Source organism: Chiloscyllium plagiosum, unplaced genomic scaffold (genome assembly GCF_037043375.1).
Source record: "Chiloscyllium plagiosum isolate Xiang-an unplaced genomic scaffold, Cpla_swu_hap1 HiC_scaffold_3, whole genome shotgun sequence".
NCBI classification, from domain to species: domain Eukaryota; kingdom Metazoa; phylum Chordata; class Chondrichthyes; order Orectolobiformes; family Hemiscylliidae; genus Chiloscyllium; species Chiloscyllium plagiosum.
The window spans coordinates 149,563,029-149,587,704 of record NW_028270141.1 but is presented as its reverse complement, the minus strand read 5'-3'; the positions used below and the strand labels follow the sequence as shown (position 1 = coordinate 149,587,704).

At 50.5% G+C, this 24,676-nt stretch overlaps 1 protein-coding gene across 1 annotated transcript in view; it reads right to left on the bottom strand.

The window, feature by feature from the left end:
• The window catches only part of galnt14 (UDP-N-acetyl-alpha-D-galactosamine:polypeptide N-acetylgalactosaminyltransferase 14 (GalNAc-T14)), a 433,271-nt gene that overhangs the window by 394,969 nt on the left and 13,626 nt on the right, over positions 1-24,676 (bottom strand). The window contains exon 2 of the mRNA XM_087984284.1: positions 4,753-4,922. The gene's annotated coding sequence lies outside the window, so the exon portion shown is untranslated. The remainder of the gene's footprint in view (positions 1-4,752; positions 4,923-24,676) is intronic.

Sequence of the window (24,676 nt, the reverse complement as noted above, 5' to 3'; positions counted from 1 at the left end):
GTGTGTGTGTCTGTGTGTGTGTCTGTGTGTGTATGTGTGTGTATGTCTGTGTGTATGTGTGTGTGTGTGTGTGTGTGTGTGTGTGTGTCTGTGTGTGTGTATGTGTGTCTGTGTGTCTGTGTGTGTCTGTGTGGAATGGGGGGAAGGACGCCTCCCCCCGCCAGCCCCAGCCCCAGAGCAGTGTGTGTATGTATGTCTGTGTGTGTGTGTGGAATGGGGGGAGGAAGCCTCCCCCCCCAGCCCCAGCCCCAGAGCAGTGTGAGTGAGATGTTCCAAATCATGGGGGTATGGGAGCTGTTAGAGCTCAGGGGATGGGTCTCTATCAGACTGAAGTGAAGGCAGCAGCCCCCGATACACGGACTGGCAGCTGGGAATATCATTTTCTGAAGGACTCATGACTGTGGACTTGTGCAGCACCAATTACACTGAAAGATTGAGCAGCTCAGAGCTCTCAATTCCTCGTGGTCATTTCCACATCATTTCCTGAAGTTCTGACAGTAATGTGACAGAATGGAAATTTGAACAGAACATCTCCACGGAATAAATCAGGAATGGGTTCGAGTGCCTGTCTCACAATGTCTGAGGCCATCAGCTCCGACTCAGTTAGTAACCCCCTCGTCTCTGAGTGAGAGGCTTCTGGAGCCTGGTCTAGTCCGGAGAGCTAAGTGAAGGCTGTACCAACCAGTCGGACTGAGCTGCCATTTTACTGGGATGGAAAATCAAACTCCACTCCACACCGTCCTCTGTCCTGAATATAAAGGATGCCACAGAACACTGCCAAAGGAAAGATGAAGACTCCGACCTGGAATCCTGACCAACAATGAGAAGAAACTGATGATTTGCTCATTGACACATTACTGGGATCGAACTGTGCGGTAGCAAGCGGCCACGTTACTTACAAAACCAACAGGGACAGTGGTTCATCTGTGACAACGTGCTCTGAGATGCCCTGAGGTTGGGAGAGGGGCTACACAAATACAGACCACTCCATGTTAGTTAGCAAGCAGAGGCTTGTGCATCCCTGGTGAAGGAATGGAGCAGGACCAGTGACTGCACCGGCGTTACCACAACACAGAGCAGAGACTGAGAGACAGAGAGGGAGAGCATTCACAATAGTCCCAGAATGAATGAATAATTTACTACAAACCTGGTGTCATTCAGTCTATACAACCATCAGTTCAAACTCATCTTTCACCCTATCCCCTGAGTGGCATTATCTCCAGAACACATACAAAGAGGAACAGGCCGTTCGGCCCGTCTAACCCCCTAATGTTGCATGGGAACTACCCGTTTCTTGGTAAAGAATTGGATACATGGCTTTAACAAGGGTGTGTGTACAAGGGGAACTGTTCCCAGGACACTGGGAAGAGGAAGCTGTTTCACTGGGGAACCCAATGCAGGGACATAGCAAGTTCACAATCAGGTACAGCCCATCATCAGGAAAGCCAACCCATTCATTCACACCCCCCATCCCCCACCCACTGCCCCAGGACTAAACCCCCCAACCCCCCATCCACCACCCACTGCCCCAGGACTGACCCCCCCATCCCCCCATCCCACACCCACTGCCCCGGGACTGACCCCCCAATCCCTCCATCCGCCACACACTGCCCCGGGATTGACTCCCCCATCCCTCCACCCCCCACCCACTGCCCCGGGACTACTCCCCCATCCCCCACCCCCCACCCACTGCCCCATGACTGACACCCCATCCCCAATCCCTCACCAACTGCCCCAGGACTGACACCCCCCCATCCCCCACCCACTGCCCTGGGTATGACCCCCCCCATCCCCCATCCCCCACCCACTGCCCCGGGACTGACCCCGCCATTCCCCATCCCCCATCCACTGCCCCGGAACTGACACCACCCCATCCCCCACTCACTGCCCCGGGACTGACTCCCCCATCCCCCTATCCCCCACCCACTGCCCCGGGACTGACACCATCCCACCCCCACCAACTGCCCCGGGACTGTCACCCCCCCCCATCCCCTCTTCCCCAACCACTGACCCGGGACTGACTCCCCCATCCCCTCATCACCCACCCATTGCCCCGGGACTGACAGCCCCCAACCTCTCATCCCCCACACACTGCCCGGGACTGACCACCCCATACCCCCATTCCCCAACCACTTTCCCGCGACTGAACACCCCATTCCCCCATCCCCCATCCACTGCCCTAGGACTGACCACTCCATCCCCCACCCGCTGCCCCGGGACTGACCTCCCCTTCACCCCACCCCCACCCACTGCCCCGGGACTGTCACACCCCCATCCCCCACCCAATGCCCTGGGACAGCCCCCCCCCCCCCCCATCCCCTTCCCCCCTACCACTGCCCTGGGACTGTCCCCCCATCCCCCACACATTGCCCCGGGACTGACATCCCCATCCCCCCATTTCCCACCCACTGTCCCAGGACTGACCCCCCCATCCCCCCATCCCACACCCACTGCCCCAGGACTGACCCCCCCATCACCCCATCCCCCACACACTGCCCCAGGATTGACAGCCCCATCCCCCCATCCCACACCCACTGCCCCAGGACTGACCCCCCCATCACCCCATCCCCCACACACTGCCCCAGGACTGACAGCCCCATCCCCCCATCCCCCACCCACTGCCCCAGGACTGACCCCCCCATCCCCCATCCCGCACCCACTGCCCCAGGACTGATTCCCCATGCCCCTATCCCCCACCCACTGCCCCGGGACTGACACCCCCATCCCCACCCACTACCCCGGGACTGACCCCCCCATCCCCACCCACTGTCCCGGGACTGACCCCCAAATCCCTCCATCCCCCACCCGCTCCCCCATTCGCCCATCCCCACCCACTGTCCTGGGACTGACCGCCCTATCCCCCCATCCCCCACCCCCCACCCACTGCCCGGGACTGACACCCCCATTCCCCGATCCCCAACCCACTGCCCCGGGACTGACACCCCCACCCCCCACACCCCATCCACCCATCCACCCATCCCCCACTCACTGCCCCTGGATTAACACCCCCATCCCCACATTCCCCACCCACTGCCCTGGGACTGAACCCCCATCCCCCACCCACTGACCCGGGACTGACACCACCCCTTCCCCCCCATCCCCCACACACTGCCCCGGGACTGACTCCCCCATCCCCCCATCCTCGACCCACTGCCCCTGGGACTGACACCCCCCCATTCCCCGTCCCCCACCCACTGCCCCGGGATTGACTCCCCCCCACCCCCCACCCACTGCCCCATGACTGACACCCCATCCCCAATCCCTCACCAACTGCCCCAGGACTGACACGCCCCCATCCCCCACCCACTGCCCTGGGACTGAACCCCCCCCCCCCATCCCCCACCCACTGCCCTGGGACTGACCCCCCCATCCCCCACCCACTGCCCTGGAACTGACACCACCCCATCCCCCACCCACTGCCCCGGGACTGACTCCCCCATCCCCCCATCCCCCACCCACTGCCCCGGACTGACACACCCCACCCCCTACCCACTGCCCCAGAACTGCCCCCCCATCCCCCATCCCCCACCCTGCCCGGAACTGACACCACCCCATCCCCCACCCACTGCCCCGGGAATGACCCCTCCCATTCCCCCTTCCCCCTCCCAGTGCCCCGGGACTGACCCCCCCATCCCCCCTTCCCCAACCCACTGTCCCGGGACTGAGTCCCCCATCCCCCCATCACACCCCCCACTGCCCCGGGACTGACCCCCCAACACCATGCCCCCATCCCCCACCCACTGCCCTGCGACTGACCCCCCCATCCCCCCATCCCCCACCCACTGTCCCGGGACTGACCCCCCATTCCCTCATCCCACACCCACTGCCTTGGGACTTAAACCCCCCATCCCCCACCCACTGCCCCGGGACTGATTCCCCCATCCCCCACCCACTGTCCCGGGACTGACCCCCCCATTCCCCCATCCCCCACCCACTGCCCCGGGTCTGACCCCCCCAATCCCCCCATCCCCCATCCACTGCCCCGGGACTGACTCCCCCATCCCCCCATCCCCCACCGACTGCCCTGGGTCTGACCCCCCCATTCCCCCATTCTCCACCCACTGCCCTGGGACTGACCCCCCATTCCCCTATCCCCCACCCACTGCCCTGGGACTGACCCCCCATTCCCCCATCCCCTACCCACTGCCCTGGGACTGACCCCCATCTCCCCACCCACTGCCCCGGGTCTGACCCCCCACCCCTATCCTCCCATCCCCCACCCACTGCTCAGGGACTGATTCCCCCACCCACAGCCCCGGAACTGACCCCCCATTCCCCCATCCCCCACCCACTGCCCCGGGTCTGACTCCCCCCCCCCAATTCCCCCACCCCCCGCCCATTGCCCCGGGACTCCCCCCCCCATCATCCCGCCCACTGCCCCGGGACTGACCCCCACATCCCCCACCCACTGCCCACTCAGGCCCCTGACCCCCTCTGACCCCTGACCCACTCTGACCCTTGTCCCACTCGGGCATTCTCCTTCACACCAACTGCGCCCCTAACTCCTACAGACCTGTCAAGGGAGTGGCGCAGGGAAGTGGAAATGAAGCTGTAGATCAGCCATGGATTGGCAGGGTTAACCCGATGGGCCAAATGGCCTACTCCTGCTTCTCTTGCTCGAGTTCCCTTTGAAGGCAGGTACATTTGAACGTGGCTGATGAACTATGGGATGGGGTGGGTGAGAGGTCGGGGTTTTGTGCTGGTGGTAATGTCCCAGGTGTGAGGTGACCTCACAAAGACAGCGTGCCCTACCTGTAATGCCTAGTATCCCTGATCCCCCGGTTGCTGGGAACTCTGCCACTCTCTCTGTGGTTGAAGGCGTACAGTTTGTAAGGATCTTCACCCGGTTTCCAACGTTTCGCGTCCAGGTACCTCCGCTCATGAAAGGGATCGAACAGCTCACTGGAGTCCTCCAGCACGCCCTGAGCAAGGAAATGAGATGGTTCTGGGTTCATTTTGTCGCTAAACTAGCAATGCAGTTCAATGGTTAGCACATCGGTTAGGAAAATGTCATCAATTCCTTAAGAATGTGGACGTTGAAAACAATCAACGGGGGCCAAGGAATTGGAGTCTCTGCAAAACTACTCAGCAAAGTATACGACCTCTGGGCCAAGATGGAGAGAAGCCAACCACTGACATATCAGGGAACAGAATTGACCCAACAACCCCATGAATTTCATCATCGGATTCTTTACGCTATGATATCAAAGGTGATTTTTGAAGAATAATTGACCCCTGACAATATACCTAAGGCAGTGAATGACCTCAATTGTTCCCGATTCACTTGTCTTCAACTCTTTAAAGATGTAACAGGAAGAGTAGCTCATGGTAATATTTCATGGATTTCCAAAAAAAAATCTTTTGTAAGCAGCTAACCACATAGTGAACTCATAATTCGGATCAGAACACGTGGAACTGGGGACAAGGGAGCAAAATGGATAGTAAGCCGGTTAGAGCACAAAGCCAGAGAGATGGTTAAAGCAGTTACACAGACTGGCAACGAAGGGAAATGCTCTTTTACAGTATGCTGGATAACAATTCACATTTCAGAGCCAAGTATCATTCCAAACTGCATGGACTCACCAAGCTGTCATGTTTTGGTTTAAATAGACGGGTACTCTGACACAGCAGAGGTTACTGGGGTAGACATGGAATGGAGATGCCCACTGGAATGACACGAGGGACAACTAGTGTTAGAAACTAATGAATGGCCCCAATACAGTCACCAGGCAAAGCCCTCAGACTGGAGACAGAGGAGCTGAAGTAGGCCATACAGCTAATCTAGGAGAAAGTGAAGACTGCAGATGCTGGAGATCAGAGCTGAAAATGTGTTGCTGGAAAAGCGCAGCAGGTCAGGCAGCATCCAAGGAGCAGGAGAATCGACGTTTCGGGCATGAGCCCTTCTTCAGGAATTCCTGAAGAAGGGCTCATGCCCGAAACGTCGATTCCCCTGCTCCTTGGATGCTGCCTGACCTGCTGCGCTTTTCCAGCACCACATACAGCTAATCAGGTCTTCTCCGTCATTCAATGAGCCCTTGGCTGACCTGATAATCCGCAACTCCACATTCCTGCCTTTAACCCAATCACCCGTTCCTGACTGAAAAGCTGTTTCAGCATTCGATATACATAATGGCTCAGCCTCCACATCCTCTGTGAGGAAGAGTTCTGCAAATTTATTTCCCACTGACGGAAGTAATTCGTTCTCAACTGATTCTTAAATGTGGGCCCACCCCTCCGACTCTGAAACGACACCCACTAGTCCCAGACTGTCCCATAAAGGGGGAGGGTGGGGGGAAACAGCCTTTGTGCACCTACCCTGTCACACACCCTCATGTGTTTCAATAAGGTCGCCTCTAATTCTTCTCAACTCCAATCAGTCCACCCCAAAACTACTCAACTTCTGCTCACAAGATAATCCCTCCCTACCTGGGATCGTCCTTACCAAACTTCTCTGCACTGCCTCCAACACCTGTATATCTTTCCTTAGATAAGGGAGCTAAAGCGTTCCGAGTGTTTCAGTTGTGGCCTGGATATTTATTTTTTTCATTCCCTTTGAAATAAAGGCCAAAATCCCTCTGTTGCCTTCACCATTGCTTGCTGAGTTTATACGGAGAGTAGAGTTTTAACTCGATACAGTTCGAATGTATTTCTCTGCGCATGTAATAAACAGTATTGAGAGTAAAGTACAGAAATCTGGACTGTGCTCTCTGTCAACCTGGGTCTGAAAGTCTGGTGAATTCAGGGTTTTTGGGTTACTTTTTCAAATCTTTCATTGTTGTGACAACTCCCAGAATAGCAGCAGACTGCCAATGTGAGGCATGACAGCAGCTACAGACATGAATACACAGCTACCTCTTCCTCACAGACAGGAAGGACACAGTCAGTCACTGCGCCTGTTACAACTCAACAAGAGGCAACAGGCAATGCCTGGAACAGAGTCATCATGCCCAGTTTCACATTTAAACATAACCTGACAGTTTATTGTCACTTATAATTAACTATTGCATTTTCCAATCCTCCTGTGTTCAGAGCCCACCTGCCAACGAAGTAACACTCTCACAGAGAGAAACCTTGCTGTCTCATTCACCAGTATTCTTGAAAATCGTCCTGATGTCTGAAGGACAAAAAGCCTTGACAAAATGTGCCATTTTTTTCCTTAGACAACCCCATTCACCAACACATCCCCATTCACCAACACATCCCCATTCACCAACACATCCCCATTCACCAATTCATCCCCATTCACCAACACATCCCCATTCACCAACACATCCCCATTCACCAACACATCCCCATTCACCAATCCATCCCCATTCATCCCCACATCCCCATTCACCAACACATCCCCATTCACCAACACATCCCCATTCACCAATCCATCCCCATTCACCAATCCATCCCCATTCACCAACACATCCCCATTCACCAATCCATCCCCATTCACCAATCCATCCACATTCACCAACAGATCCCCATTCACCAACACATCCCCATTAACAAATCCATCCCCATTCACCAATCCATCCCCATTCACCAACACATCCCCATTCACCAACATATCCCCATTCACCAATCCATCCCCATTCATCAATCCATCCCCATTCACCAACACATCCCCATTCACCAATCCATCCCCATTCACCAACACATCCCCATTCACCAACCCAACCCATTCACCAATCGATCCCCATTCACCAACACATCCCCATTCATCAATCCATCCACATTCACCAACACATCCCCATTCACCAATTCATTCCCATTCATCAATCCATCCCCAGTCACCAATCCATCTCCATTCATCAACACATCCACATTCATCAATCCAATCACATTCACCAACACATCCACATTCACCAATCCATCCCCATTCATCAATCCATCCACATTCACCAACACATCCCCATTCACCAACACATCCCCATTAACAAATCCATCACCATTAACAAATCCATCCCCATTCACCAATCCATCCCCATTCACCAACACATCCCCATTCACCAATCCATCCCCATTCATCAATCCATCCCCATTCACCAACACATCCCCATTCACCAATCCATCCCCATTCATCAATCCATCCCCATTCACCAACACATCCCCATTCACCAATTCATCCCCATTCATCAATCCATCCCCATTCACCAATCCATCCCCATTCACTAATCCATCCCCATTCATCAATCCATCCCCATTCACCAATCCATGCCCATTCACCAATCCATCCCCATTCACCAACACATCCCCATTCACCAATCCATCCCCATTCATCAATCCATCCCCATTCACCAATCCATCCCCATTCACCAACACATCCCCATTCACCGATTCATCCCTATTCACCAACACATCCCCATTCACCAATCCATCCCCATTCACCAACACATCCCCATTCACCAACACATCCCCAATCATCAATCCATCCCCATTCACCAACACATCCCCATTCACCAACACATCCTCAGTCACCAACTCAACCCATTCACCAACACATCGTCATTCACCAACACATCCTCATTCACCGACCCAACCCATTCGCCAACACATCCTCATTCACCAACACAAACCCATTTACCAACACATCCCCATTCACCAACACATCCTCATTCACCAACCCAACCCATTCACCAACACATCCATATTCCCCAATCCATCCCCATCCACCAATCCATCCACAATCACCAATCCATCCCCACACAGCAACTCATCCCCATTCACCAACACATCCTCATTCACCAACACATCCTCATTCACCAACACAGTCCCCATTCAGAGACACATCCCCATTCACCAACACATCCTCATTCACCAACCCAACCCATTCACCAACACATCCTCATTCACCAACACATCCCCATTCAGAGACACATCCCCATTCACCAACAAATCCTCATTCACCAAACCAACCCATTTACCAAACATCCCCATTCACCAACACACCGTCATTCACCAACACATCCCCATTGACCAACACATCCTCATTCACCAACCCAACCCATTCACCAACACATCCCCATTCCCCAATCCATCCCCATCCACCAATCCATCCACAATCACCAATCCATCCCCATTGACCAACACATCCCCATTCAGCTACTCATCCCCATTCACCAACACATCCTCATTCACCAACACATCCTCATTCACCAACACATCCCCATTCAGAGACACATCCCCATTCACCAACACATCCTCATTCACCAACACATCCTCATTCACCAACACATCCCCATTCAGAGACACATCCCCATTCACCAACACATCCTCATTCACCAACACATCCCCATTCACCAACACATCCAAATTCACCAAACCAACCCATTCACCAACACATCCCCAATTACCAACACATCCCCAATCACCAACACATTCCCATTCACCAACACATCCCCATTCATTACCACATCCCCATTCACCAACACATCTCCATTCACCAACCCAACCCATTCACCAACACATCCCCATTCACCAACCCAACCCATTCACCAACACATCCCCATTCACCAACATATCCCCATTCACCAACAAAACTCCATTCACCAACCCAACCCATTCGCCAATCCATCCCCATCCACCAACACATCTCAATTCACCAACATATCCCCATTCACCAATCCATCCCCATTCACCAATCCATCCCCAATTCATCAACATATCCCCATTCACCAACACATCCCCATTGACCAACACATCCTCATTCACCAACACATCCTCATTCACCAACACATCCCCATTCACAAACACATCCCCATTCACAAACACATCCTCATTCACCAACACATCCTCATTCACCAACACATCCCCATTCACAAACACATTCTGATTCACCAACACATCCTCATTCACCAACACATCCCCATTCACCAAAACATCCTCATTCACCAACACATCCCCATTCACCAATCCATTCCCATTCACCAACACATCCCCATTCGCCAACACATCCCCATTTGCCAATCCATCCCCAATCACCAACACATCCCCATTTGCCAACACATCGTCATTCACCAACACATCCGCAATCACCAACACATTCCCATTCACCAAAACATCCTCATTCACCAACACATCCTCATTCACCAACACATCCCCATTCTCCAATCTATCCCCATTCATCACATCCCCATTCACCAACACACCCCCATTCACCAACCCAACCCATGTGCCAATCCATCCCCATTCACCAACACATCTCAATTCACCAACATATCCCCATTCACCAATCCATCCCCATTCACCAATCCATCCCGAATTCTTCAACATATCCCCATTCACAAACACATCCCCATTCACAATCACATCCCCATTCACCAACACATCCTCATTCACCAACACATCCCGATTCACCAACACATCCCCATTCACCAATCCATTCCCATTCACCAACACATCCCCATTCGCCAACACATCCCCATTCGCCAACACATCCCCATTCGCCAATCCATCCCCATTCACCAACACATCCCTATTTGCCAACATATCCTCATTCACCAACACATCCCCAATCACCAACACATTCCCATTCTGCTATCTATCCCCATTCATCACCACATCCCCATTCACCAACCCACCCATTCACTGACACATCTCCATTCACCAACACATCCCCATTCACCAACATATCCCCATTCACCAACAAAACCCCATTCACCAATCCAACCCATTCACCAATCCATCCCCATTCACCAACACATCTTAATTCACCAACACATCCCCATTCACCAACCCAACCCATTCACCAACCCAACGCATTCACCAACACATCCCCATTCACCTATAAATCCTCATTCACAATCCATCCCCATTCAGCAACACATCCCCATTCATCAACACATCCCCATTCACCAACCCAACCCATTCACCAACACATCGCCATTCACCAACACATCCTCATTCACCAACACATCCCCATTCACCAACACATCCCCATTCACCAACACATCCTCATTCACCAACACATCCCCATTCACCAATTCATCTCCATTCACCAACACATCCCCAATCACCAACACATTCCCATTCACTGATCCATCCCCATTCACCAACACATCCCCATTCACCAACACATCCTCATTCACAAACCCAATCCATTCACCAACACATCCCCATTCACCAATCCATCCCTATTCACCAACACATTCCCATTCACCAACAAATCCCCATTCGCCAACACATCCTCATTCACCAAGCCAACCCATTCAACAACACATCCACGTTCCCCAATCCATCCCCATCCACCAATCCATCCACAATCACCAATCCATCCCCATTCAGCAACTCATCCTCATTCACCAACACATCCTCATTCACCAACACATCCTCATTCACCAACACATCCCCATTCACCAATTCATCTCCATTCACCAACACATCCCCAATCACCAACACATTCCCATTCACTGATCCATCCCCATTCACCAACACATCCCCATTCACCAACACATCCTCATTCACAAACCCAATCCATTCACCAACACATCCCCATTCACCAATCCATCCCTATTCACCAACACATTCCCATTCACCAACAAATCCCCATTCACCAACACATCCTCATTCACCAAGCCAACCCATTCAACAACACATCCACGTTCCCCAATCCATCCCCATCCACCAATCCATCCACAATCACCAATCCATCCCCATTCAGCAACTCATCCCCATTCACCAATCCATCCCTATTCACCAACACATTCCCATTCACCAACAAATCCCCATTCACCAACACATCCTCATTCACCAAGCCAACCCATTCAACAACACATCCACGTTCCCCAATCCATCCCCATCCACCAATCCATCCACAATCACCAATCCATCCCCATTCAGCAACTCATCCTCATTCACCAACACATCCTCATTCACCAACACATCCTCATTCACCAAAACAGTCCCCATTCAGAGACACATCCCCATTCACCAACACATCCTCATTCACCAACCCAACCCATTCACCAACACATCCTCATTCACCAACACATCCCCATTCAGAGACACATCCCCATTCACCAACACATCCTCATTCACCAAACCAACCCATTTACCAAACATCCCCATTCACCAACACACCGTCATTCACCAACACATCCCCACTGACCAACACATCCTCATTCACCAACCCAACCCATTCACCAACACATTCCCATTCACCAACAAATCCCCATTCACCAACACATCTCAATTCACCAATTAATCTCCATTCACCAACACATCCCCATTCACCAACACATCCTCATTCACCAACACATCCCCATTCACCAATTCATCTCCATTCACCAACACATCCCCATTCACCAACACATCCTCATTCACCAACACATCCCCAATCACCAACACATTCCCATTCACTGATCCATCCCCATTCACCAACACATCCCCATTCACCAACACATCTTCATTCACCAACCCAATCCATTCACCAACACATCCCCATTCACCAATCCATCCTCATTCACCAACACATTCCCATTCACCAACAAATCCCCATTCACCAACACATCCCCATTCATCAAGCCATCCCCATTCATCAACACATCCCCATTCACCAACACATCCCCATTCACCAATCCATCCCCATTCACCAACTCAACCCATTCACCACCACATCCTCATTCACCAACACATCCCCATTCACCAACACATCCCCATTCACCAACACATCCCCTTTCACCAACACATCCTCATTCACCAACCCAACCCATTCACCAACACATCCTCATTCACCAACACAAACCCATTCACCAACACATCCCCATTCACCAATCCATCCTCATTCACCAACCCAACCCATTCACCAACAAATCCCCATTCACCAACACATCCTCATTCACCAACCCAACCCATTCACCAACACATCCTCATTCACCAACACAAACCCATTTACCAACACATCCCCATTCACCAACACATCATCATTCACCAACCCAACCCATTCACCAACACATCCACACTCGCCAACACATCCTCATTCACCAACCAACCCATTCACCAATACATCCCCATTCACCAATCCATCCCCATCCACCAATCCATCCACAATCACCAATCCATCCCCATTCAGCAACTCATCCCCATTCACCAACACATCCTCATTCACCAACACATCCCCATTCGGAGACACATCCCATTCACCAACCCAACCCATTCACCAACACATCCTCATTCACCAACACATCCCCATTCAGAGACACATCCCCATTCACCAATACATCCTCATTCACCAAACCAACCCATTCACCAACACATCCCCATTCACCAACACATCCTCATTCACCAACACATTCCCATTGACCAACACATCCTCATTCACCAACCCAACCAATTCACCAACACATCCCCATTCCCCAATCCATCCCCATTCACCAATCCATCCACAATCATTAATCCATCCCCATTCACCAACACATCCCCATTCAGCAACTCATCCCCATTCATCAACACATCCTCATTCACCAACACATCCTCATTCACCAACACATCCCCATTCAGAGACACATCCCCATTCACCAACACATCCTCATTCACCAACACATCCTCATTCACCAACACATCCCCATTCAGAGACACATCCCCGTTCACCAACACATACTAATTCACCAACACATCCCCATTCAGAGACACATCCCCATTCACCAACACATCCAAATTCGCCAAACCATCCCCATTCACCAACACATCCCCAATTACCAACACATCCCCAATCACCAACACATTCCCATTCTCCAATCTATCCCCATTCATCACCACATCCCCATTCACCAACACATCCCCATTCACCAACCCAACCCATTCTCCAACACATCCCCATTCACCAACATATCCCCATTGACCAACAAAACTCCATTCACCAACCCAACCCATTCACCAACACATCTCAATTCACCAACATATCCCCATTCACCAATCCATCCCCATTACCAATCCATCCCCAATTCATCAACATATCCCCATTCACCAACACATCCCCATTCACCAACACATCCTCATTCACCAACCCAACCCATTCACCAACTCATCCCCATTCACAAACACATCCTCATTCACCAACACATCCCCATTCACCAACACATCCTCATTCACCAACACATCCCCATTCACCAACCCAACCCATTCACCAACACATCCTCATTCACCAACACATCCCCATTCACCAATCCATCCTCATTCACCAACACAACCCATTCACTAACAAATCCCCATTCACCAACACATCCTCATTCACCAACCCAACCCATTCACCAACACATCCACACTCGCCAACACACCCTCATTCACCAACCAACCCATTCACCAACACATCCCCATTCCCCAATCCATCCCCATCCACCAATCCATCCACAATCACCAATCCATCCCCATTCAGCAACTCATCCCCATTCACCAACACATCCTCATTCACCAACACATCCCCATTCAGAGACACATCCCCATTCACCAACCCAACACATTCACCAACACATCCACACTCGCCAACACATCCTCATTCACCAACCAACCCATTCACCAACACATCCCCATTCCCCAATCCATCCCCATCCACCAATCCATCCACAATCACCAATCCATCCCCATTCAGCAACTCATCCCCATTCACCAACACATCCTCATTCACCAACACATCCCCATTCAGAGACACATCCCCATTCACCAACCCAACCCATTCACCAACACATCCCCATTCAGAGACACATCCCCATTCACCAACACATCCTCATTCACCAAACCAACCCATTCACCAACACATCCCCAATCACCAACACATCCTCATTCACCAACACATCCCCATTGACCAACACATCCTCATTCACCAACCCAACCAATTCACCAACACATCCCCATTCCCCAATCCATCCCCATCCACCAATCCATCCACAATCACTAATCCATCCCCATTCACCAACACATCCCCATTCAGCAACTCATCCCCATTCACCAACACATCCTCATTCACCAACACATCCCCATTCAGAGACACATCCCCATTCACCAACACATCCCCATTCAGAGACACATCCCCATTCACCAACACATCCTCATTCACCAACACATCCTCATTCACCAACACATCCCCATTCAGAGACACATCCCCATTCACCAACACATCCAAATACACCAAACCAACCCATTCACCAACACATCCACAATTACCAACACATCCCCAATCACCAACACATTCCCATTCTCCAATCTATCCCCATTTATCACCACGTCCCCATTCACCAACACATCCCCATTCACCAACCCAACCCATTCACCAACACATCCTCATTCACCAAACCAACCCATTCACCAACACATCCCCAATCACCAACACATCCTCATTCACCAACACATCCCCATTGACCAACACATCCTCATTCACCAACCCAACCAATTCACCAAAACATCCCCATTCCCCAATCCATCCCCATCCACCAATCCATCCACAATCACTAATCCATCCCCATTCACCAACACATCCCCATTCAGCAACTCATCCCCATTCACCAACACATCCTCATTCACCAACACATCCCCATTCAGAGACACATCCCCATTCACCAATACATCCCCATTCAGAGACACATCCCCATTCACCAACACATCCTCATTCACCAACACATCCTCATTCACCAACACATCCCCATTCAGAGACACATCCCCATTCACCAACACATCCAAATACACCAAACCAACCCATTCACCAACACATCCACTATTACCAACACATCCCCAATCACCAACACATTCCCATTCTCCAATCTATCCCCATTCATCACCACGTCCCCATTCACCAACATATCCCCAGTCACCAACAAAACTCCATTTACCAACCCAACCCATTCACCAACACATCTCAATTCACCAACATATCCCCATTCACCAATCCATCCCGATTCACCAATCCATCCCCAATTCATCAACATATCCCCATTCACCAACACATCCCCATTCACCAACACATCCTCATTCACCAACCCAACCCATTCACCAACACATCCCCATTCACCAACACATCCTCATTCACCAACACATCTCCATTCACCAACCCAACCCATTCACCAACACATACCCATTCACCAACACATCCCCATTCTCCAACACATCCCCATTCGCCAACACATCCCCATTCGCCAATCCATCCCCATTCACCAACACATCCCCATTTGCCAACACATCCTCATTCACCAACACATCCCCAATCACCAACACATCCCCATCCTCCAATCTATCCCCATTCATCACCACATCCCCATTCACCAACACAACCCCATTCATCAACCCAACCCATTTGCCAATCCATCCCCATTCACCTACACATCTCAATTCACCAACATATCCCCATTCACCAATCCATCCCCATTCACCAATCCATCCCCAATTCTTCAACATATCCCCATTCATCACCACATCCCCATTCACCAATACATCCTCATTCACCAACACATCCCCATTCAGAGACACATCCCCATTCACCAACCCAACACATTCACCAACACATCCCCATTCACCAACACATCCCCATTCACCAACACATCCCCATTCCCCAATCCATCCCCATCCACCAATCCATCCACAATCACCAATCCATCCCCATTCAGCAACTCATCCCCATTCACCAACACATCCTCATTCACCAACACATCCCCATTCACCAACCCAACCCATTCACCAACACATCCCCATTCAGAGACACATCCCCATTCACCAACACATCCTCATTCACCAAACCAACCCATTCACCAACACATCCCCAATCACCAACACATCCTCATTCACCAACACATCCCCATTGACCAACACATCCTCATTCACCAACCCAACCAATTCACCAACACATCCCCATTCCCCAATCCATCCCCATCCACCAATCCATCCACAATCACTAATCCATCCCCATTCACCAACACATCCCCATTCAGCAACTCATCCCCATTCACCAACACATCCCCATCCACCAACACATCCCCATTCACCAATTCATCCCCATTCACCAACTCATCCACATCCACCAACACATCCCCATTCACCAACACATCCCCATTCACCAACACATCCCCATTCACCAATCCATTCCATTGACGAATCCATCCCCATTCACCAATCCATCCCCATTCACCAATCCATCCCCATCCACCAACACATCCCCATTCACCAATCCATTCCATTGACGAATCCATCCCCATTCACCAATCCATCCCCATTCACCAATCCATCCCCATCCACCAACACATCCCCATTCACCAATCCATCCCCATTCACCAACGCATCCTCATTCACCAACCCAACCCATTCACCAACACAAACCCATTCACCAACACATTCCCATTCACCAATCCATCCCCATTCACCAACACCTCCCCATTCACCAACACATCCCCATTCACCAATCCATCCCCAGCCACCAACATATCCCCATTCACCAATTCATCCCCATCCACCAACTCATTCACATCCACCAACACATCCCCATTCACCAATCCATTCCCATTGACGAATCCATCCCCATTCACCATCCATCCCCATTCACCAATCCATCCCCATCCACCAACACATCCCCAATCACCAATTCATCCCCAATCACCAACACATCCCCATTCACCAATCCATTCCCATTCACCAATCCATTCCCATTCACCAACCCAACCCATTCACCAACACATCCTCATTCACCAACACATCCCCATTCACCAACCCAACCCATTCAGCAACATATCCCCATTCACCAACACATCCCCATTCACCAACCCAACCCATTCACCAATCCAACCCATTCACCAATCCATCCCCATTCATCAACACATCCCTATTCACCAACAGATCCCCATTTGCCAACACATCCTCATTCACCAACACATCCCCAATCACCAACACATTCCCATTCACCAATCCATCCCCATTCATCCCCACATCCCCATTCACCAACACATCCTCATTCACCAACCCAACCCATTCAGCAACACATCCCCATTCACCAACACATCCCCATTCACCAATCCATCCCCATCCACCAACACATCCCCATTCACCAACACATCCCCATTCACCAACCCAACCCATTCACCAACCCAACCCATTCACCAACACATCCCCATTCACCAACATGTCCTCATTCACCAACCCAACCCATTCACCAACACATCCTCATTCACCAACACATCCCCATTCACCAACCCAACCCATTCAGCAACATATCCCCATTCACCAACACATCCCCATTCACCAACCCAACCCATTCACCAATCCATCACCATTCATCAACACATCCCCATTCACCAACCGATCCCCATTTGCCAACACATCCTCATTCACCAATACATCCCCAATCACCAACACATTCCCATTCACCAATCCATCCCCATTCATCCCCACATCCCCATTCACCAACACATCCTCATTCACCAACCCAACCCATTCAGCAACGCATCCCCATTCACCAACACATCCCCATTCACCAATCCATCCCCATTCACCAACATATCCCCATTCACCAACAAAACCCCATTCACCAACCAAACCCATTCACCAACCCAACCCATTCACCAACACCTCTCCATTCACCAACACATCCTCATGCACCAATCCATCCCCATTCACCAACCCAACCCATTCACCAACACATCCCCATTCACCAACACATCCCCATTCACCAATCCATCCCCATTCACCAATACATCCTCATTCACCAACCCAACCCATTCACCAAAGCATCCCCATTCACCAATCCATCCCCATTCACCAACACATCCCCATTCACCAACACATCCCCATTCACCAATCCATCCCCATCCACCAACATATCCCCATTCACCAATTCATCCCCATACACCAACTCATCCACATCCACCAACAAATCACCATTCACCAACACATCCCCATTCACCAATCCATTCCCATTGACGAATCCATCCCCATTCACCAATCCATCCCCATTCACCAATCCATCCCCATCCACCAACACATCCCCATTCACCAATTCATCCCCATTCACCAACACATCCCCATTCACCAATCCATTCCCATTCACCAATCCATTCCCATTCACCAACACATCCCCATTCACCAACACAACCCCATTCACCAGTCCATCCCCATCCAACAACACATCCCCATTCACCAACACATCCCCATTCACCAATGTATCCCCATCCACAAACACATCCCCATTCAACAACACATCCCCATTCAACAACACATCCCCATTCACCAACATGTCCTCATTCACCAACCCAACCCATTCGCCAACACATCCCCATTCACCATTCCATCCCCATTCAGCAATACATCCCCATTCACCAACACATCTCCTTTCACCAACGCATCCTCATTCACCAATCCAACCCATTCACCAACACAAACCCATTCACCAACACATCCCCATTCACCAACATGTCTTCATTCACCAACCCAACCCATTCACCAACACATCCCCATTCACCAATCCATCCCCATTCCCCAACCCAACCCATTCGCCAACACATCCCCATTCACCAACACATCCCCATTCACCAATTCATCCCCATTCACCAACACATCCCTATTCACCATTCCGTCCCCATTCACCAATACATCCCCATTCACCAATCCATCCCCATCCACCAACACATCCCCATTCACCAATCTATCCCCATCCACAAACACATCCCCGTCCACCAACACATCCTCATTCACCAACACATCCCCATTCACCAACCCATTCCCATTCACCAATCCATCCCATTCACCAACACATCCCCATTCACCAACACATCCCCATTCACCAATCCATCCCCATTCACCAACACATCCCCATTCACCAATCCATTCCCATTCACCAACCCATTCCCATTCACCAATCCATCCCCGTCCACCAACACATCCTCATTCACCAATCCAATCCCATTCACCAATCCATCCCCATCCACCAACACATCCCCACTCACCAACACATCCCCATCCACCAACACATCCCCATTCACCAACACATCCCCATTCACCAACCCAACCCATTCACCAACACATCCCCATTCACCAACACATCCCCATTCACCAACATGTCCTCATTCACCAACCCAACCCATTCACCAACACATCCCCATTCACCAACCCAACCCATTCACCAACACATCCCCATTCACCAACACATCCCCATTCACCAACCCAACCCATCCACCAACACATCCCCATTCACCAACACATCCTCATTCACCAACCCAACCCATTCACCAACACATCCCCATTCACCAACACATCCCCATTCACCAACATGTCCTCATTCACCAACCCAACCCATTCACCAACACATCCCCATTCACCAATCCATCCCCATTCCCCAACCCAACCCATTCGCCAACACATCCCCATTCACCATTCCATCCCCATTCACCAACACATCCCCATTCACCAACACATCTTAATTCACCAACACATCTTAATTCACCAACACATCCCCATTCACCAACACATCCCCATTCACCAACACATCCCCATTCACCAACCCATCCCCATTCACCAACCCAACCCAACCCATTCACCAACACATCCTTATTTACCAATCCATCCCCATTCACCAACACATCTCCTTTCACCAACGCATCCTCATTCACCAATCCAACCCATTCACCAACACAAACCCATTCACCAACACATCCCCATTCACCAACATGTCTTCATTCACCAATCCAACCCATTCACCAACACATCCCCATTCACCATTCCATCCCCATTCAGCAATACATCCCCATTCCCCAACCCAACCCATTCGCCAACACATCCCCATTCACCAACACATCCCCATTCACCAATTCATCCCCATTCACCAACACATCCCTATTCACCATTCCGTCCCCATTCACCAATACATCCCCATTCACCAACACATCCCCTTTCACCAAAGCATCCTCATTCACCAACCCAACCCATTCACCAACACAAACCCATTCACCAACACATCTCCATTCACCAATCCATCCCCATTCACCATCACATCCCCATTCACCAATCCATCCCCATTCACCAATACATTCTCATCACCAAACCAACCCATTCACCAACACATCCCCATTCGCCAATCCATTCCCATTCACCAACACATCCCTATTCACCAATCCATCCCCATCCACCAACACATCCCCATTCACCAATCCATCCCCATCCACCAACACATCCCCATCCACAAACACACCCCATTCACCAACACATCCCCATTCACCAATCCATCCCCATTCACCAACACATCCCCATTCACCAATCCAATCCCATTCACGAATCCATCCCCATTCACCAACACATCCCCATTCGCCAACACATCCCCATTCGCCAACACATCCCCATTTGCCAATCCACCCCATTCACCAACACATCCCCATTTGCCAACACATCCTCATTCACCAACACATCCCCAATCACCAACACATTCCCATTCTCCAATCTATCCCCATTCATCACCACATCCCTATTCACCAACACATCCCCATTCACCAACCCAACCTATTGACCAACACATCCCCATTCACCAACATATCCCCATTCACCAACAAAACCCCATTCACCAACCCAACCCATTCACCAATCCATCCCCATTCACCAACACATCTTAATTCACCAACACATCTTAATTCACCAACACATCCCCATTCACCAACACATCCCCATTCACCAACACATCCCCATTCACCAACCCATCCCCATTCACCAACCCAACCCATTCACCAATCCATCCCCATTCACCAACACATCTCCATTCACCAACACATCCCCATTCACTAACCCAACCCATTCACCAATACATCCCCATTCACCAACCCAACCCATTCACCAACACATCCCATTCACCAACACATCCCCATTCACCAACATGTCCACATTCACCAACCCAACGCATTCACCAACACATCCCCATTCACCAACAAATCCTTATTCACAATCCATCCCCATTCCGCAACACATCCCCATTCACCAATCCATCCCCATTCACCAACACATCCCCATTAACCAACCCAACCCATTCACCAACACATCATTCACCAACACTTCCTCATTCACCAACACATCCCCATTCACCAACACATCCCCATTCACCAACCCAACCCATTCACCAACACATCCCCATTCACCAACCCAACCCATTCACCAACACATCCTTATTTACCAATCCATCCCCATCCACCAACACATCCCCATTCACCAACACATCCCCATTCACCAACCCATCCCCATTCACCAATCCATCCCATTCACCAACACATCCCCATTCACCAACACATCCCCATTCACCAATCCATCCCCATTCACCAACACATTCCCATTCACCAATCCATTCCCATTCACCAACCCATTCCCATTCACCAATCCATCCCCGTCCACCAACACATCCTCATTCACCAATCCAATCCCATTCACCAATCCATCCCCATCCACCAACACATCCCCACTCACCAACACATCCCCATCCACCAACACATCCCCATTCACCAACACATCCCCATTCACCAACCCAACCCATTCACCAACACATCCCCATTCACCAACACATCCCCATTCACCAACATGTCCTCATTCACCAACCCAACCCATTCACCAACACATCCTCATTCACCAACACATCCCCATTCACCAACCCAACCCATTCAGCAACATATCCCCATTCACCAACACATCCCCATTCACCAACCCAACCCATTCACCAATCCATCCCCATTCATCAACACATCCCTATTCACCAACAGATCCCCATTTGCCAACACATCCTCATTCACCAACACATCCCCAATCACCAACACATTCCCATTCACCAATCCATCCCCATTCATCCCCACATCCCCATTCACCAACACATCCTCATTCACCAACCCAACCCATTCAGCAACACATCCCCATTCACCAACACATCCCCATTCACCAATCCATCCCCATTCACCAACATATCCCCATTCACCAACAAAACCCCATTCACCAACCCAACCCATTCACCAACCCAACCCATTCACCAACACCTCTCCATTCACCAACACATCCTCATGCACCAATCCATCCCCATTCACCAACCCAACCCATTCACCAACACATCCCCATTCACCAATCCATCCCCGTCCACCAACACATCCCCATTCACCAACACATCCCCATTCACCAATCCATCCCATTCACCAACACATCCCCATTCACCAACACATCCCCATTCACCAATCCATCCCCATCCACCAACACATCCCCATTCACCAATCCATCCCCGTCCACCAACACATCCCTATTCACCAACACATCCCCATTCACCAATCCATTCCCATTCACGAATCCATCCCCATTCACCAATCCATCTCCATCCCCCAACACATCCCCTTCCACCAATCCATCCCCATTCACCTGACTGATTCATTATCCTGTTAATTCATCTTTAAGACCGTAATGTTTTCTATTTCATTCAACATCCTGCTGTTACAAATTACTGTTTGGCCTCTCAATAAGGGATTGTATTGGACCTAATGTTTGCTGTGTCGAATATGTCAGCTTCTTTCCCCGTGGTTTTCCAATAACATTGTGTGTTCTGAAAAATTCTAGCCCTGGGGTTTTCTGTACGATATCACAAATGCGGGGACAGAAGCATTTCTACAAACCGATCACAACAAAGCAGGTCGTTCAGCATGTAACCTGAAATCTGCATGTACTCAGATATTTTCTTTAACATCATCATTAATATTAACATATTCACAGGAGATCTTTACACACAGGAATGTATTGGTCAGTGCATTGAGCGCAAGCGTTGGAAGGTCATGTTGCATCTGTAAAGGGTATCAGTTAGGTCACTTTTGGAACATTGTGTGTGCAATTCTGGTCTCCCTAATATAGAAAGGATGCAATGAAACTTGAAAGGCTTCAGAAAATATTTACCAGAATGTTGCCAGGTTTGCAGGATTTGAGCTACAGGGAGATGCTATTTTCTCGGTGTGGAGGTGCCGGTCAGGTAAAGTGATGAAGGAACAGCACTCCGAAAGTTTGTAATATCAAATAAACCTGTTGGACACTAACCTGGTGTCGTGTGATTTCTGATATTTTCCCCGGAGCGTCGGAGGCTGAGGGGTGACCTTCTGGAAGTTTATAAAATCATGAGGGGCATGGACAGGGTGAATAGACAAGGTCTTTTCCCTGGGCTAGGGGAATCCAGAACTAGAGAGTATAGGTTTAGGGTGAGAGGGGAAAGATATAAAAGAGACCTAAGGGGCAACCTTTTCACGCAGAGGGTGGTACGTGTATGGAATGAGCTGCCAGAGGATGTGGTGGAGGCTGATATAATTGCAACATTTAAGAGGCATCTGGATGGGTATATGAATAGGAAGGGTTTGGAGGGATATGGGCCGGGTGCTAGCAGGTGGGACTAGATTAGTTTAGGATATCTGGTCGGCATGGACGGGTTGGACCGAAGGGTCTGTTTCCATGCTGTACACCTCTGTGACTCTAATAGATGGGCAGGGGGCACCAATGCTAAGTCCCTGATAAGGATGTATTATCCTGGGCAATCTTCACAAAAGCAGGGACTGCAGGAGTGTATCTATTACATAAATATTGTTGAATGCTCAAGAATTGTGCTTTGCTTGGCATAAAACTCTTTTCAAACGGCTGCCTGAGGCAATCAGTAAAGATCCTCAGAGTTTCCATGTGACAGTCAGTCACTCTCCCAGCAGGGCCTATTAAAGATGTCACTGTGTTAGAAGAGTGTAAA